This window comes from Triticum aestivum, chromosome 7D (assembly GCF_018294505.1).
Source record: "Triticum aestivum cultivar Chinese Spring chromosome 7D, IWGSC CS RefSeq v2.1, whole genome shotgun sequence".
Classification (NCBI taxonomy): Eukaryota; Viridiplantae; Streptophyta; class Magnoliopsida; order Poales; family Poaceae; genus Triticum; species Triticum aestivum.
This window is the reverse complement of record NC_057814.1, coordinates 532,529,937-532,545,191: the sequence shown is the minus strand read 5'-3', so window position 1 is coordinate 532,545,191 and position 15,255 is coordinate 532,529,937. Positions and strand designations below refer to the sequence as shown.

Genomic DNA, 15,255 nt, shown 5'->3' with positions numbered 1-15,255 from the left:
TATCTTTGTCCAAGCAAGAAACACTTATTAAGTTTCTATGACATGATGGAACAAATAAAACATCTCTAAGTAGAAGATTGAATCCATCAGCTAACTCCAAGGAGATATCACCGACAGCTTCAACTTCTGCTTCAACTCCGTTCGCCACTTCAATGCGTCTTTCGCTTTTTAGTGTAGTCCGCGTCGAATGGAATCCCTGTAAAGAATTTGCAACATGAACAGTTGCTCCTGAGTCAATCCACCAAGTGGATTTTGAAAACTGTGCATACAGGGATTCATTTACAAATGAAACTATATTGTTACCTCTTTTTGCCATGATCGACTTTAGCCAAACAGGACAGTCTTTCTTGTAATGCCCGGTCTTCTTACAGTGGAGACAAGTGTCTTTGTCCACTGAGAAAGGCTGTTGCTGACGCTGATGCTGATAGGTAACTTTTCCTTGTGGCTTTGAAGGAGAACTTTTGTTGTTTTGATTGTAATTCTTTCTTTTGTGACCCTGCACATAGTTGAGTGTACCACCATGTGAGGCTTTGAGTCTCTCCTCTTCTTGAACACACATTGCTATTGTCTTTTCAACGTCCCATGTTCCAGGTGACATATTATAGTTCACAACAAAAGCTTCAAACTCCTTGGGTAGTGAAGCCATGACAAGGTGGACCAGGAGCGCTGGTTTGATCTCCAGATCCGCATCCATGGGCTTAAGCTTTGCTGCCATATTGCTCATCCTGAGGATGTGCTCTCTTATGCCATGACTACCACCTGTGTATTTTTCTGTCACCAGTTGCTCTAACACCTGGGTGGCATATATCTTTGAAGAGCCAGTGAACTGGTTCTTTATCTTTGAGAGCAACTCCCCTGCGGAAGTGCACTCTGCAATGGAGCCCACAATGGCGCTCTCAATGGTGTTCTTTATAAAGGCCATGCATTTTTTATTTGCATTGACCCACTTTTGATTATCTATGAGGTAGGACTGCTCCAAAGGAGCATAGTCCCCTTTCTTTTTAGCCCATGCAGCATCATCATCAGTGGCCTCTCTTACTGGCTCTGTGGGTCTGACCGGCTGTGGTTTCTCCACAACCCAGTCAAGATCAGCACAAACAAACGCCAGTTCAACTTTCTTCCTCCACTCAGTGTGGTTGTCACCTCTGAGTGTCGGAACTTCTTTTAGGCAACTCATCAAGTGAAAGCCTCCTGAAATCACAATTTAAGTGACATCAATATAACAATAATATGCATTAATCTAACGTTGGTCAAATTAAACATATAATTGTCTATGCAATTAAATCTATATTACCATTGGGCAAAAATTAGAAATAAATGCACCTTTAAATTTCAATAATAAAACATGATCATGTTATTAACAACGTTGGTCATAAAAATAACATAATCATATTCATTTTAATAATCACTTTAACATGCTCTTAAAAACTTAATACTATGTAAACTTTTATTTTCTTTGTAAAAGAGCATTAATTATTTACGCAGCGGAAAAACATGAATAAAAATTCACGAACTTTTTACTTTTTACAGAAACTTTTCTATGACCGAATATAAAATCATGAACTTTATTAATTTTCTTTATAAAATTCATGAACATTTATTTTCTAAAAAAATTCTTTTTGCATTTTCAGAGACTTTTTCTGTGTTTGTTTCTTTGTACCGAAATCAACTAGCCCGATCTGGCTGATACCATTGATAGATTCTTTGGATCGGAGTAGGCTAGTAGATCCGGTGAACCTACCTTGTCCGGCAGTGGATGAACTTGAGCCGGAGGCCATCGTGGTGCTGGGGCGCACGGCGATGGCGGAGAGTGGGCGAGGTGGTGGAACTTCCCGTGAGCACCGCGCTAACCCTAGATCGGTAGGGATTGTAGGTGGGGATTGTGGCAGCGATTAACCTCGTAAGTCGTGCCCCGGCCCCCACCTCTGTTTATATAGCGCGGGTCACAGGGCCCACCAACCATGGTTTGGTTGGACGCCCCCGATCAGGGCGCGAGTCAAGGGCCCGTTCGACCCGTTGGGTTCGAACGGGAGAGAGATCAACCTAACATGGTGATCTGCGGCCGGACAGGCTCTCCGCTAGGTTCTATTTAAAAAAATAAACATCATTTATTCTCATCATCATTGGTACTCCTTCGGTTTCCTTTTAGTTTCCATATAAAATTTGTCTGAAGTCAAACTTTGGAAATTTTGAACAACTTTATAGGGAAAAAAATCAACATTTACGTTACAAAATGCATATGTTTATTAGATAAAATTTAATTTCATTAGATGCATCATGAAATTAAATTTCATACTATATAACTTAAACTGTGCCCTCAGCAGAACCTATTGTACTTCCTCTTGTGAGACTTGGGTGTGTGTGTTTGGACTAGTCCGTGTATGTGTGCTCTTGGACGGTTTGCTTTATTTATAAAGCGGGGCGAAAGCCTTTTTGGTATATAACTTAAGCATTGTAGACAATGCTGATATTTTTTTCAATATATAAATTTGGTCAAACTTTGTATAAAAGACCAAGTGCATGTCCAGAATGATAGTAAAGTATATTTTGAGAATCCTTTTGTTAACGGACCGTTAAAACAGGATGGCAACCTTGAAATATATGAACATGGTACCTTTATGACAAAGATTGTCAAAAACTATGTGAAGCATGACATGGTAACATCCATATACATAATTTTCATGTTTTGTGTTCCATACATTGTTATTCATAGTTTAACTGATTGTCTTTTACAGATTGAACTTCCAATAAATATGAATAACACACATTGGTATTTAGCTGTTGCGAATGCAAAAGAGTGAGATTCAAGTACTCGACTCATTGTGTTACGAGTTTGACTAAGATGATCTCACTATTACGGTTAGTTACTACATCATTTATTATCCTTTATTATATGAAATTTCGCTTGTGTGTATTAAATCTGATCATTAATTAATTTTCAGCTATGAGAACTAAAATATCACTTGGACATGCTTGAAAGTTAAAACTTCATTAGCCATAATTGGAAAGACTTAGATGTTACTAAATAGAATATTACAGAACAATTACGAAAGCCAATTCAAAAAGATATGATATAAAGCTTCACATGTGTTCTATACCAATATACGTAATAATTGATGTGTAATAATTTTGTTTTAATTATACAGTTCATCTCGTGGTCTACTAATGCTTAAATTCATGGAATATTGGACTGGATATGCACTATCCGGTCCGATTATACATGTATATATCGCTTTTGTTTGATAAACATATATGATTTGTTCAATAATATACTAATAATTGTTGGTGTTACATAGGAAATTATCACTTCGTTTAGGTATAAAGTTAGCGAGTATATACTATTATGTTGGAAAACAAACACCGGAGCCACGGTTACAATGATTGAACAAATTGGCGATGACATTGATGGATATCCTAATGATGTTGAAATGTTGGAAAGTCCATATCATACAAAAACATAAAAAGCAATAAGCACATTATTTGTCGAAAATAAATACAGATCACTAATATATGTTCTTTCTAACATGAGCTTAGATGAGTTAGTAGGTGGACTTTGTAGCTACATCAAATCAATCAATTCTATAGATATTTTAGAGTGATTCATTTCAAATTAGTAGTGCAATAGACAACAAACATAAACATTATCTTATTTTTTTCATGAGTTTGGGGCAAGTCCAAAACCTTGGGGACTACAAAATCAAGGTTTTGCCTTGTCCCAAACTCATAAGAAAATAAGATAATGTGTGTTGTCAATTGCACCACTAATTTGAAATAACTTACAATAAAATCTTTATAGAATCGATTGATTTGATGTAGCTACAAAGTTTACCTAGTAACTCATGTAAGCTCGTGTTTGAAAGAACAAATATTAGTGATTGGTATTTATTTTCATAGATAATGAGATTATTGCTTTTGATTTTTATTTTATCAAATGGACTTTCCAACATTTCATTAGGATCTCCCTCAATGTCATCATCACTTTGTTCAATCATTGTAGTCATTGCCACGGTGTTTGTTTTTAACATAATAGTATGCTGGCTAACTAATACCTAAAAGAATTAATAATTTCCTATGCAACACCAACAATTATTAGTATATCATAAAAATGAACATATCATCAACTATATATATTTCTCAAACAAAAGAGATATATACATGTGTAATCGGATAAGATAGTGCATATCTGGTCTAATATTGCACGAATTTAAGCATAATAGACCATGGGGTGAACTGTATAATTAAAAAAATGAGTACCCTAGATAGATCACAATACTACTTATAATAGTATAGAACATATGTGTTGCTTTATACTTGTCTTTTTGAATTGGCTTCCATAGTTGTTTTGTAATCTTCCATTTAGTAACATCGAAGTCTTTCCAATTGTGGCTTATCAAGTTAATATTGTCCAATTGATATTGTAATCCTTGTAGCTGAAATATGTGATCGGAAATAATACACATAAGCGAAGGATCAGTTTATGATGTAGTAACCAACCGTAATAGTGAGATCATCTCGGTCTAACCTGAAACACAATGAGTCTAGCATTTTAATCTCACAATTTTTCGCGTTCACAACAGTTAAATAGCAATGTGTGTTGTTCATATTTATTGAAAGTTTTCATTCTATAATCAAGATTATTAGTAAAATTATTAATAAATATGTATTAAACCCAGAACATATTGATTAAGGATATGGATGTTACCATGTCATGCTTCACATAAGTTTTTGACAATCTTTTTCAAGATTATTAGTAAAATTACTAATAAATATGTATTAAACCCAGAACATATTAATTAAGGATATGGATGTTACCATGTCATGCTTCACAAGTTTTTGACAATCTTTTTCATAAAGGTACCATCTTCATGTATTCCAAGGTTGATCTCCCTTTTTAACGGTGCGGTAACAAAGGGATTCTGAAATACTTTACTATCATTTTGAACATGTACTTGGTCCTCTATACAACATACATATGTGTTGATTACGTAAAAAGATTTTGAAAAAGACATTACTAGTGGATATCAATAATTGGACTTCTCCTTGTAAGTAAGGGTACTTACATCATCGTTTAGCCACCCCTTTTTCATCTAGCGATGCTTTTTGACAGATATTTCATCTATCTTCACCAGTAATTGTTTTTTCAAAAAATGTTTCCATTGCTATATGAGCACATACATCATGGTTGGTCAGTGCATAATCTGCAAAAGGTAAAATAATTTGAAAGAATATTGAATAAATCCATGTGTAAATATGGATTAACCGTGCACATACAGAAATAATAATATTAAATAACAAAAAGGCATTTAAGACGCTAGATACAAAAGTACACGTCATAAACAATTACCTATTGGGAAGTAGTTGTATGTTTCATCAACTTTTATTTCTTCATATTCCTCTGGTTGCTTTATCATCATCGAATAAACTTGTCTTTCATGCATACATTCAGAAACCGGAGGTGATGTCGATCTGGTTGGTAACGGAGGTCATCGCAATGGATCAACATCTATTTAATACCAGAGTAATCGATTCAAAACATTCAAAAACCAAAAGATAATGTTGAGATGGTTGGTGGCGTAGGTGATGGCTCCAAAACATCCGACTCAGAAAATTTGGCTTTTTTAAGGTCGGTTATCAAAATCCACAACAATGGTCAAGTCAGCGCTGTCATTCATTTTCTGCAATAACAACCAAAATAATATTTTATATTGTGCGAAGGTGCAATCAACATGGAGTTCAACCAAACAGGGAGAAATTATAATAATATGTAAATAGTGGGTGTGTCCAGCTATTCATTATGACAGAAATCAGCTACTAATCAATAGAAGCTACTTATAGGCTGCATAAGCTACTGGATTTTTGGATTTCAACAGAGGGGGCCTAAAGTTGGCACACTGCCTAAATAATTACTCTGACCTCGAATGACACCCACGAGCAAATCTGGAACTAATTGCAAGATGCAACAATGCGAGCATGGTGTATGTTTTACTGTAAAGGAAAGAGAATAAAAATATACAAAAGAGCGATGACCAGCCGTTGCTGGACTTAGAGTCCAACTGATATACGGGTTGATCTGCTCCATCGGATATAATTCGTACGTGAATTGTCGTACGTATAGCATGGTTCTTTCTCCAGCGAAACTACTACACGTACGAACATGACTTGTCCGATTTGGTACGATGCAACATCCAGCCGTTGCTGGACTTAGAGTCCAGCTGATATACAGGTTGATCTGCTCCTCGTACGTGAATTGTCGTACGTATAGCATGGTTCTTTCTCCAGATATTGGAACTACCAGCCGCCACTATGAAGTAGTACTCTCTAGTGTGTATGAGGCCTAAAGAGTGCAGACTGTCCGTATACGGGCAAGGTAATGATGATGATGATGATGGCAGCTATGGTTGCAGAGTGCAGACACGCAGCAAAAATCATGTGCTCTTCAAAACGACAGAACCGAATTTAGCTTGGCACGAGAGATCAGGCGTACCTCAGATGGAGCACGGGCGGTCCGGCGATGTTGGTAGAACCGCGAGATTTTACGACGGCATCATGTCCGCATATGGAGCACGGCGTCCGGCGGAGTTGATAGAACGGCGAGATTGCAGACCGCGAGATTGGATGCTTCCGTAGAGGGCTCGAGGCCTATTTATGTGGCAAAAGGAGGGCGATTCATGGGGAGTCTGTGTCAGGCAAGGCCGTGTATCCGAGCAAGTCTCCTCCACGCACGGGTCCGACCGGGATACGTCGCTACAGCCGCCTCTCCCCTGCTGCCGCTGACGAGAGCCGGTAAGAGGAGGAAGCAGAAGGTGAATTCTACTGCAACATCCGTGACTACTTCTGTAAGCGTGGGAGATCCACAGTAGAAAAAACCTGCAGACTTATGCGGAGTTTACAATATGATTCGTCACTGTTTGATTCATATTGGGTGTCCATCTATTCATATTGTAAACAGGGAGAAAATTTAAGTGTCTTTGTGTAATGTAAAGTAGGATTCGTCACTTAAATTTTGATCAGGCGCACAGCCAAGCAAAATTTAATCAAATGTGACTGGCCTATACGTGGGTTCTCGTGGGTACTGGCCAAATCAGAGCGCGCCTTTCTCCAGTTTGGCCTTGCAAAGTGTGCGGATCTGTGATGTAGCAGTCAGGAGAGGAAGCAACCATGGTGTATCTGAAACTTTTTGCAGGTAACAGTGGGAGTGAGAAGGGAGAAGAAGAAGAAACCTTGCTACCATGTTGGGGAGACTGAACCATGGCAATCAGAGCTGACCACGCATCTCCTTCCTCATACACACTTGTAAGGTAGCTGCGCATCTGTATTGCATTCTGTACAGCAAGAGATTAAGTTATTTTCCTTCTACAAATCTGTGCTATGTGGGACGTTGTTGTTTACCGAAACTGTTGCGGTTGCCTAGTATACCGTCATCACTTTCAGCAACTTCACCTATATCACCTTTGAACCATTCAAACGAGCCGCTTGTTCCATGGTAACCCAACAGAAGTATGCTCGGCTTGGCCCGTTGCCCTTGAAGGTGCTGCCTAACTCGTCGTCATCCATGCTTTGCTGCTCCTGTTGAATCCAGTTTAGGCATTGTGCATCTCTACTCATGTATGAGAAAGAACTTTCAGTCATTACGTTCCCTTATTGGACTTCATGTTGTTCAGGACATCCTTCGGTATGCTGACCAAAGGAGTTGTGCCAATTCCGAGACCGATAAGCAGAAGGGTGTCCTATTTCTTGTAATTTTGAGTTGGTGCACCAAAAGGGCCATCAGAAAAGATCTTGGGAAATTTAGATGAAGACAGCCAAGTCACCAAGGTTAGTGAGGAGGAGCGAGTGCAACGCCATAGGTTCATATTTTCTCCATTTGCCTGTGCTTTTTTATACTGATTTATTGTATCAAAACTATCCAGTAGTCAATTAACGATAACACATGTTTTCTGTGTCTTGCATATTTGTGAGGAGAGGCCAACTGTATGTGTGATTTATGAGCATGCACTGATACAATGCCAGCTTGATTGCCATTACTTTCTGGTAGAGTTCTTATCAGCTGAACACTGCTCCCGATTAGGACTTGACGAGACGACGGCACAGGACGGTGTAACAAGACAATGTACTGCGAGAGTATTTCACAAATCACAACCTATGAAGAAGACTATGCACTACTACCCCTAATAATGATGGCTTAATGATGTTAGTAGCACTGGCTACACATGTCTGCAATAAGAGAACTTAAGCCTCACGGTGCGTTGAGCTTGTAGTTGCCACTCTCAATGGTTTCATTGACCTTATACATATCAACCACTTAATCAGTTTGATTCATTTTGGTTCATGACAACCGGTCTATAAGCTTGGGTCATGTAGTCCATCAATTAAATGTATTATATTAGCATGTTTAATTATTAAGTGCAACAAACATCTGTATTATTGATTTGAATTAACAACGAGGGTTGTATATTATGGGTATTATGTTATGGGTCACTCAATTTGAAGAGCATAATTTTATTACCCCGTTGCAACACATGTGCTCCTTTCCTAGTAGTATTCTAAAGAGATGTGCTCCATCTATTATCATTCCTATAAGACCAAATGTAGAGTTGTCTATCATTTGGAAGACTCAATTCACAGAAGAAGAAATCAATATAAATTATTATTTCCAACCCGAGAGTTGATTTGTTAGAGTGGGACATGGAGTTTGTGAGCATGAGCTCACATGCACCATTCGGAACAGTAACAAAAAAGTGTAAAAAAATAAAAATTCTGAATTTTTTTGGCAACAAACATTCATGTATATTCCACAAGCATGCAGATTTTCGTGATGGAATGACATTCGTGGAGATCTGGGCAAAAAGAAAAACCAATGCTCCAAAACATTTTTTTAGAATAACACACCCGAGCTTTAATAATCAATCATAGAGTTTACATATACCACGGGGGCTCAAGCAACTAGACATGCCTATCTGGTGATAAAACTAGAGTTTTCTCCTATATTGTGAGCATCCACTTTTTTTTCTGAAACTGGATGAGCATCCACATTTGACCCATGACGTTCATGGCGGAAGGGGGTTACCCCTGCACCATCTTCCATAGCTCTAATTTCCTTGATGATCAGTCCATGTTGACCTCCTTTTTCCTCATGGATGTCCTGCACTATGCCAGTACAATCTGAAGTGACCACTCCCACGCTCACTTGAAGATCCTATAACAAACACATAGCCTCGTGACAAGCAATGGCTTCAACACAGGTTGTGATGGTGTTACGGTGAAGGGTGTCGTACCTCTCTGGTTGTCAGCCTGAGTAGGCCGGCCCGAGGCCTCCAAGGCCGGTTTCACCATGGGTCGTCATGCTGGCCCATGGGACTTATAGAAGGAAAACTCTTGAAGCCTTGTTGCTCAGGATAAGGAAGCCAAAGACATGGCGGACTCCCCTCCACCAACATAGCCGACTAGGTTCATGTAACTCTAGGGGCCCCGATATCTTATATAAGACTAATACATGTACTTTGTACACCGTAATCACAATAGGGTTTTACCTCGTAAGGAGGGCCTGAACCTAGGTAAATATGCATGTCTCATGTTTCCCCTCTGATTTACTCACCTCACCGGGATACCCTATCTAGGGATCTGAGGGAATCAGCTCCGACAGTGGTGGCCATGCAGGTCCCGCATGGTGAACTCAGTGCTAAGATGGGATTGGTAGCTGACGACGACACGATCTACACGTCGGGTTAGATCTTCATTCGGCGCCATGACCTTTGTCGCCGACTCAACCAGCCGCTTGGGCCAAGTCGAGAGCTGTGCCCCAGGACAGATCGTTCGATTAAGCAATCTGGAGTACACCGCAGATTCACGCAACGAGCTCCTTCTCCAAGGTCTGACGTCATGTGAGGCCTAGGAGCAGCATGCGAAATTTTTTGGCCCACCCACAACCCACTTAATCACCAACATTGAATATCTCACCACCATCCTCGAGGCAAATGAGGAGTTGGATGTTCATGACGAGGAGATGTGCGAGTCGACTGACAGCCAACCGCGAGCCATGCTGCCTATCGGCACGTGGCAGGCGACCTCGGTCCAGTCCTACTATATCGTAGACACGCCAGATCCAAGCCAAGAGGAAAGCAGTGAGGTGTAAGAATTCAGTGATAGGGATATTGAAGCGCTTGATGGAGCGATCCTAGAAGAGAAGAGCAAGATGCAGTCCGGGTGGAAGTCTTGTCGGCTCTCATCAAGGTTTCCAAGGAGAAGATATGCTTGGAGAGGAGGGCGGCGGGCCTGGACGCAGCGAGGAGTTCTTCCGGTCTTGCCATCCCATCGAAAAGACCATGTCGGCAGAGGACAAGGCCTTCCTAAAGGGCAAAAAACACATATTTGACCTGTTGGTGAAATCAATTCACGATCTGAACTGTCCTTGAAAAAAATCATAAACTTACCGTTTTGTGTGGCGCCTGACAGCTAGGCGCCACACTATACTGTGCAGCACCAGGCTCTTGGGCGCCACACGCCGGGCCAGCGTGGCAGCCCGGGGCCAGGCGCGGCCCCACATCCAGCCGTGCAGCGCCTAAGGCATAGGCACCACACATGTAATATGCAGCGCCTAAGGTCTAGGCGCCACACATGTAATGTGCAGCCCGGTCCTTTAGGCGCTGCACTTTCTGTGCGTCACTTAGGCTGCCCCCACCCCCCCCCCCCACCCCACCCACACCCGAAACTAAGCACCCCCCCCCCTCTCTCCCCCTCTCCCCCCTGCCAAATCATTCTCAAATCTTGCAAATCCGGAGTATTTGTCCGTGGATTTCAAAGCCAACCCCTCCCTTAAGGTAATCTCCTCCGACCCCCTCTTTTTCATCCATAGGAACCATGCATGATTGAGCTAAGCTGCAAAAAAAATACTATTTCCAAAAAGAGTCAATTCAATGATGACCCTCCATGGATTCACCTATATAGGCTGCGGCTAATGTTGCAAAAATAAGAGCTTGAATACCGCTTGTAAATAATCCAAGAAACATGACCGGTATAGGGATTACTAAGGGGACTAAAGAAACAAGAACAACAACGACTAATTCATCCGCCAATATATTCCCGAAAAGTCAAAAGCTAAGCGATAATGGTTTTGTGAAATCTTCTAGGAATTGTCACATTTGCTCAAATCTTGCTAGTTTGGGAAAACCCTAGTTTTGGCTTTGATTTGGAAATTTGTGTTGGAACATGTTATGTTTCTTTGCCAATTTGCTAGGGTTAGGCTTCCTACTATGCTAGGGTTAGGGTTATGTGTGTTGTTATGTTGGGGTTAGGGTTAGGGTTATGCTATGGTTAGGGTTGTGGTTATTGTTAAGTTGGGGTTAGGGTTATTGTTTCATATCTATGTTAGGGCTTATGTATTTTGTGCAAATATTCGGTTAAGTACTTATTTGATATATGTGTGTTTTTGATTATTTTAGGGATGGGAAGAACATGTGTTTATGTTCATCATGTGGATAAAGAGGCCTTTTGAAAGGCAATGTTGAGTCGGACCCGGATGAGCTTGACATGGTGTTTGAGAGTAGTCCTAACTATGCGGATGTCTTGGAACAAGTGAGGAAGGATTTAAATTGGATGGACCCAAGTGACGTTGTTGAGTTGGAGGGAAGGCATAATGTTTGTTTTGGAATGCACATCTGTTGGAAGACAATGCGTGTGAACTCCGAGCAACGCTGGGTTGCATACAAGGAGACGGTTGCCGAATCTCTAGACAAGGCTCTTGAGTTATTTGCCTCCAAGAAGGTTGAGTCTAGTTTGCATTTGGACTTGAACTGGAACCCCTCCCCGTTGGTTGCTAGTACTCCCTCACCCATGAACCAAGATCAAATGAGTGAACCTCATTTGACGCAACAAGTTTGGCCAACATTGAGCCTGATTTCAAACAACCAAAATGAAGCTTTTGAAGAGGAGAATGATGAGTACGAGGAGGATGACAACGAAGTTGATCTCCATGACAACAATGTGGGTGATCTCAACAAATATCATGTGCAAGAGACAATGGACCAATCCATCCCTTTTTCCCGTTCATATGCATCGGACTCGGATGACGATGGTCCCGATGAAGAAGTTGATGAGGAGGGGTTCATGGCGAAGGAGGTCGGAGCATTTAAGAAGGTATTCCGGCGGGATCACAAGACACCATTGTTCAAGGATCTTAGTCTTGCGGATGAAGCCGGTGTAGGTGGTGGCAAATGTATATCTCTTGGAGGTAGGCCAAGTTCTCACCATGATTTGGAAGACGGCAAGAACGGGATATATCACGGTTGTGAGTTTGAATCCTTCTTGGAATTGAAGATGTGGCTCGACAACTACTTGGTTACGCATTATCGTCCACATAGAGTGGCAAACTCGAACGTCAATGTGTGTTACACGGTTAAATGTGAAGTGCCAAGATGTCCATGGATTGTGCGTGCAAGTCCATGGAAAGGAGGTCCCACTTGGCGCATAGTGAGTTGTGTACCAAGTCATATGTGCCGACACAAGAATGCGGATGGCAAGCTTGTGTCCCAAGAACACAGACAACACAAGTCCGAGTTCATCGCTTACAGGTTTTTCAACCAAATACCCACACTTCCAACAATGAGCATTAAGAGTGTCATTGACCTTGTGAAAGCCATCTTTCATTACAAGGTGAAGTACGGCAAGGCATGGAAGGCGAAGCAAGCCACATTCAAGATGTTGTATGGCAATTGGGAGGAATTATACAACCGACTCCCTAGGTTGTTGTTAGCTATGGCTGCCACAAACCCAGGCATGGTTCACGTGGTCGAGCCTCATGGGCACCAAACATTGATTCACAACGGGAGGACCGTCCGAGTATTTGGCCGTGCATTTTGGGCCTTTGAGCAATGTGTGAGGGCCTGACTGTTGGGCGCTACACAGTATAGTGCAGCGCCTGAGCCCTGGGCGCTGCACATCTGGAAACTGCAAAACTGCAAAAAGAGAAGTCGTTGACAGCAATTTCAATTCGCTTGAACATCACAACACTTACAATAACTTGAACTTCATAGCAATTTGAACAAACACAAGTAATAACTTGAACATCACATCATTTAAGACAATTCACAACGACAAGTTCGCAAACACAAGTAGCACACTACTAAGAGTTCACTAACATATCACATAACCTCACAAGTTCATAAACCTAATGAAACGACGACAAGTTCAGTTTCATAATAAAAACGACAACGATTAATGCCTTCCGCGCGTGTTCCTGCGGCCACGCCTGGTGGTTATCTTCTTCCTTCTGGCAGGAGGAGCCTCCTCTTCCTCCTCCGCCTCATCATCCAAGCTCGCCATCTGCGAGCTCCCTATGACCACCTTTGGGTTGCCTCTGTTGTCCAAGTCGGTGGGCGTGAACCGGCTTATGGGCTGCCTACGCTTCAACATGTATGCGGACCGAACTTGAGGTCCGCCAAAGTAATGTCATCATCAAGTCCATCAACCTATCACACAATCAAACAATATGGTACCGGCGTCGTAATCAAGTGAGAATTGCATCTAAAAGATTAGTCATACCTCTTGGGTGACCGCACCCTCATCATCCACATAAGCATATGAGGAAGTCACATCGTCCCCCTGCTGGTGAGATAAGGGGTCTGATGGTGTACCAGACCTAGAGGCAGATGGTTCATCATATTCTAGGTCACGGCAACCAAGAAGGTTCGATAACCGCCTTAACTTCTTGGCCTGACGCTGTAACATGAACAAGTGTATAAGATACCCAACTCCGCAACATATGTAACATGGACACCTGAGTGTGATATGTACCTTGAGGAATTTTTGTAGTGGACCTTCATCATTGCCTTCTCCAACCGGTGTCTTCTCCAGAATAGACTGGCTTTCATCGGCTGCTTTCTTGATCTGGTTGCGCTGCGGATGAGAACGAAGTAACACGTTAGCCATTCAAACATGTGTAATACGGCCAACGGGAAAGTAAAGAAGGGAACACTTTACCACATAGTTAATCACCGGAACAGCAGGGACTCCTACCCCTTCCCTGACATTTTTTTGTACTGATGCTTCGATATATCCTCAAAGTTTGCGGGATCTTCAAGAATATCATCATTGTATGCCAGCGGGCATATCTCAACTCGAGCATTTTCAAGAAACCATCGTATGTAGTTATCGAAAGCAAGTGAGCTATGCTCACGAAGCTGGGCGTATGCACTGTTACGAGCTTGCTCCACACTAAGATGGAAATGGGTAACATACGATGAATGATGCTTGTCCTAGTCATTTATCTTCCGCTGCTTTCTACTGTCCAACCTGCACGGTAGAAAACCAAACATTAGCACAATCAAGAAGGAGTGGCGATGCTTAGTCAATATGGTTCATGCTCTCTTACCTATGAAATGCTTTGTCCGTGTCCACCCATTCCGGCGGGTGAGGCTGGAACAGACCAAACTGATGATACACGCGATGTGGCAAATGAAGCTCAACCACCCAGTTGCATATCAGTGGGCACCGCATAAGCCAAAGATCCCTATCCCGCAAGCACATCGGGTTGACGACAAACATGTCAGTGAACCCTACTGTGTCATTGGCGCCATATGGCTGCCATTCCACCTATGAAATAGGACAACAACGCAACATTGATGACAAGTTTTCAGGCAAGCATGAGAAATGACTGTTGTAATGTCCTCGTTACCTGCTCAGGCATAATTGTGTACAACTCGGCAATGTACTTTTGGTGCATGAGATTGACATCGTTTGTCATCTCGGATACCACATCCCACTTGTAAGCCCAAGTGGGGCATCGTAATTCGTCATCTACATCCAAAGGATTAAACTTGACGCTCTTCGGGCGTCCAACAGGCAGACGCTCCCAGCTCCATACTGAAAGTAGAAGCAGATTACCACCAATGCATGCACTATTTGTGATCCTGCAACACGCATCGTCCAGCTGCATATCAAAGAAAACAATGTTAACTTGACAGCAAGGTTGCATTGCTAATGAATAAATGAATTGATAACAAAACAAACCAACTACCTGTCGGTACAAGTAGGCAAGAGTCGCTGAACCCCAGCTCCATCTGCTATCGAAGACGGTCAACGCCTTCAGCCACATCCATGGAGCGTTCTTCCTTGTGGCGTCAGGAAACAAAATCCTCGAGATAACGTACCACATATAGACACAAGCATGTGTCTGGATCACATCATCAGTGGCATCCACAGGGCAATGCGCAAAGTTTGCTTGAATCCACGTGAAAGCAGCTCCGGCTGCTTTCCTTTCCT

The 15,255-nt window shown here is 41.8% G+C and overlaps 1 long non-coding RNA gene across 1 annotated transcript; it reads right to left on the bottom strand.

Moving 5' to 3' along the window:
- Window positions 1–309: 309 nt before the first annotated feature.
- On the bottom strand, window positions 310–7,311 carry LOC123169698 (uncharacterized). Its single transcript, XR_006484924.1, has 4 exons — window positions 6,485–7,311; window positions 5,345–5,675; window positions 5,061–5,198; window positions 310–1,191 (listed from the first exon to the last, which is right to left on the bottom strand). It is a non-coding gene; the product is annotated as an uncharacterized lncRNA (long non-coding RNA).
- Between the last annotated feature and the right edge of the window lie 7,944 nt (window positions 7,312–15,255).